The sequence below is a fragment of the Lactuca sativa genome, chromosome 6, assembly GCF_002870075.4.
Source record: "Lactuca sativa cultivar Salinas chromosome 6, Lsat_Salinas_v11, whole genome shotgun sequence".
In the NCBI taxonomy this organism is placed as follows: domain Eukaryota; kingdom Viridiplantae; phylum Streptophyta; class Magnoliopsida; order Asterales; family Asteraceae; genus Lactuca; species Lactuca sativa.
The window spans coordinates 167203861-167207990 of record NC_056628.2 but is presented as its reverse complement, the minus strand read 5'-3'; the positions used below and the strand labels follow the sequence as shown (position 1 = coordinate 167207990).

At 35.1% G+C, this 4130-nt stretch overlaps 1 pseudogene; it reads right to left on the bottom strand.

The window, feature by feature from the left end:
* Positions 1–226: 226 nt before the first annotated feature.
* LOC111911396 (bax inhibitor 1-like) lies at positions 227–2274 on the bottom strand (annotated as a pseudogene).
* Between the last annotated feature and the right edge of the window lie 1856 nt (positions 2275–4130).

Below are 4130 nucleotides of genomic sequence, written 5' to 3'. Positions count from 1 at the left end.
ACCATTCTTTTGGAACTAGATTCCACAAATACCATACAAAATTTTATGTCATGTAAAACTTAAAATCTCGATTGGTATAAAAACAACACCAAACCTTTAACATCATACATCCAACTTGATAACGTGGTTTGCACAAAATTAGGAGTACTTAAAAATGCAATTCAACTTGGTCTTAAAAATCTGGGGTAATGTACTAGTAAAGTAGGAAACCCCATACGCATGTGAATACGATAAATTATTAGTATTCGAAGATAATGTAATGTAATGAGCTTTTAAACACTTGGATCGAGTACATGGGATAATTTAAATAACCCCACATTGAGATAGATTGTTGGGTTTATAAGGGTTTAATCACATAATCTCAAATTGACATAGGACATATACGTCACTCATGTTAAAAAAAACAATGTACTACACAAAAGTAACAACTACATCGCATTTTATTTGTAGTCAGAAAGCTTCACATTTTTCTCATTCACAAACACCCTAATCCCTCCTCTTCTTCTTCTTCTCTTCTCTTTCAGCCGAATTCTTCAACTGCATTGCATACAACATTAAATCCTCTCCATACTTTATTTAAAAAAAAAAATGAAACCAAGTACTATTAAAAGTTAAAACTCACCATGATGATAAGAATGCGAACAAAAACAGCAATGAAATCAGTGAAAAGCGTAAGAGCATGTTTCACATAATCCAAATCTCCAAGATGAGCCTTTTCAATGATATCTTGGGTGTCAACCACCATGTACCCAACAAACACCAACAGCCCAAAGTACAACTAAAAAGCATAATTAAAAACTAATTAGTTGAAAAGAATTCAAAAAAGAATGGATTAAGATTTAGGAGTTTTAAGTATTACCTCAAATTTGAAAAGGGCAACAGAGCCACCAAAGATTGATGAGGCAAAATGTAACCAGAAAAGGATTGAAACACCAGAAGAAAGAAGACCTCCAAGATAAAGATACTCTCTGCGTCTTGCTAACATGGCAGCTCCTGAGAAACAAGCAAATGCGATTGCAGTTCCCATGAACGCGCTCACCAAGATGCTGCAAAATGTAATAAAGAACATGAATCAAGAAACTTGAATGTGTGAAATAGTAAGTTTGGGAAAGTAATATAAGAAGAGGAAGGAGAAGAAGAATGAACCTTGGGTCAAATTCTATGGCTAAGTCGATTAGAGGACCGATGGAGGCTCCTTGGAGAAGAGAAGATGCCATTAATAGAGAGACTCTTTTTTGCTGGTGGATTAAAAGATGTTTTAGAATGATATGAAGAACAGGAAATCAAGATTTGATGGAATGTTAAAGGATTGAATCTACCTCTTGATATTGTGGAGTGGCGAGTAGCCAAAACATGCAGCCCAACGTTCCGAAGGTGGTTAGAAGGCCACCGATGTTCCATAGGATGTGAAGGTAAGCCCCAACTGCAGATGCCATGAGAGCACAACATAGTGAGAGGTAAACCTGCAATTACGTTATAGGAAGATAGTTGTTAACAATTAATTTTACAGATTGAATTATATGGATTTACCTATGAAAATCCCCAAATTTCAATTTCTATGCAAGATTTCATTTGCTTGTTTTTACTACTTCTGAATTGAACGATTTCATCTTGCGTTTTGTAGCAGTGATACTTAATGTCAAAGACCGGAGACTCGGATTGATCAATTTCGTTTCATTTCATTTAATTGTTTTTACTATGATATAAACTATTGATAAACACTTCTGAATTGAACGATTCCATCTCGCGTTTTTTAATAGTGATCCCTAATGTCGAAAGACCTGATTTGATTACTTTTTGTTCGGCAATAAGTTTCTATACTCTCTCAGAGCAATCCGCCACCGAAAAGACAATCTAGATCACAGCTTTATCGATGAATTCTTTCACGATTGGACAAACGAAGTTGTTAAACCGAAGGAATCATATAAAAATTTCACAGATAAAATACCAACGAATTTCAAATTCGTTGTGTCTCACAAAAGTAAACCTGAACACGAAATGATTTAATCGTTTTCTTTTTCAAAACCTACATCTATACTAACGAAATGGTATTCAATAAGAATTAGGGCAAATTAAACATACCTGTTTGAGATGAGTCTGAACTAAGGGAGAGATTTGACGGAAATTCTTGAGAGAATCGTAGGTCCAGCTGTTTGGAGAAGCCGATCGCGATTGTGAATCGAAGAACGATGAGAATGATTCCATGGTAGTTGAAGAAAACAAAGAACTATGAAATTTTGGTATTGAACCGATGACTTTTGGGGGAAGAAAATATGCGATATTTATAGTACACGTTTGCAGACATAGTTAAGTAATCCGGTAGTTTCGCGAAGTCGCCAGATGCCTATCGAAAATCTAATCGTCAGCCATAACAACTTGTATATTTTTTATAGAAAAAACTTCAAAAATGGTCATTAGTTTTCAGAAATATCAAGTTTAATCCCTAAGTTCAAAAAACCTTATAGATAGTCTTTGTGGTTTCAAAACTTTTAACATTTGGTCCTTCCGGCTCACTCCGTTACCATTTAGCCGTTAAGTAAGGGGTATTTTTGTCATTTCACTACCCAGGGACTATTTTTGAAGATTTGCCTTATTTAAAAAAAAGAAAAAAAATATAATTATTTAATATTAATGGGTCCCACCCCTCTCTCTCTCACACACACACACACAAACGTACACACATACACACAAGACCATAGTCCATCCTTTCAGAAACTTCACCTCTCAACATTTACTCCTTTGGTACTTCTCTAGTTCTCTCATCTCTCTCTCTCTCTCTCTCTCTCTCTCTCTCTCTTTCTCTCTCTCTTTATCTATCTATCTATCTATCTGCGTGTGTGTGTGAAGGTTTTACGTATTGATCCACATAAAAAGGTCGTGTTTATAAAAAAGGTGTTACAAGTCTAACAAAGGAGGAGAAGCGGTGGAGGCAGGTATCGCCACCGCGAAACTGTTATGTCTTCGGTGATGGAGAAGCCGAAGGAGGAGAGTAAGAGATCCGAATGCAGATCTGATGTGATTAAGAGCTATAACAACTGTAAGAGTTACAAATCTAACAAGCTTTCAGAGTTGCTGAGGATGTCGGAGTTGTAGGAGGAGGAGGAGGAAAAAGCGGCGAAGAAGAAGGTGGAAGTGTTGGAGGAGTTAAAGCGGGTACTGAAGGGGTTACAGTGCAGCAGAGATTTCAGTTGTGAAGAGCTTAAGCCTAACCCAATTATTTACAAAATAGAAGCATTTATGCAATTCTCTTATTAACAAAAGCTTGTTTGTTAATCTCCTCAATTTCATACCTTCATCCCTGCATATTCCCCTGTTATCTGATGGATTTCATATACTAAGGTATGGATGAATCATTTTGCATTCATTCATTATAAATTATCAACCGAGCTACACACATAAAGTGTTCGATAAAATGACAGAACCAAAACATTGCCCTGTTCCACCAGCTTTTCCTTTGTTATATCCAACTTCATTCCACACCACTATTATACTTGACACTAAACCAGTGTTGATCTGGGAATTATAACCATTATACTTAGGAAAGGAGAAAAGAACGACCATAGTGTTCATCACCTATCGAATATGTATTCATAATAAAAAGGGCCCATGGAAATCTGTTTCAGATCAAATAAAAGAATGGAATCCGGCGGCGATTTAAAGAAAGGGGTGGAAGATTGGTGATGGTAGTAGGAAGTAGGAACGGTGGGGAGAGAGAGGGGGGTGGGACCCATTAATATTAAATAATTATTTATTTTTTTCTTTTTTCTAAATAAGGCAAATCTTCACAAATAGTCCCTGGGCAGTGAAATGACAAAAATACCCCTTACTTAACGGTGAAATGCTAACGGAGTGAGCCGAAAGAACTAAATGTTAAAAGTTTTGAAACCACAAGGACTATCTATAAGGTTTTTTAAACTTAGGGATTAAACTTGATATTTCTGAAAACCACAGGAACCATTTTTGAAGTTTTGTCTTTTTTATACATATTAATATTAATATTAAATGTGAGACTATATATTATACGATTTTATTATTAATAAAAGTTTTATATTAAGATATAAACATTAAATATTTTTAATGTCTATTTTATTTCAAAATTTAACAAAATATATTTTATTATATCTCAATTT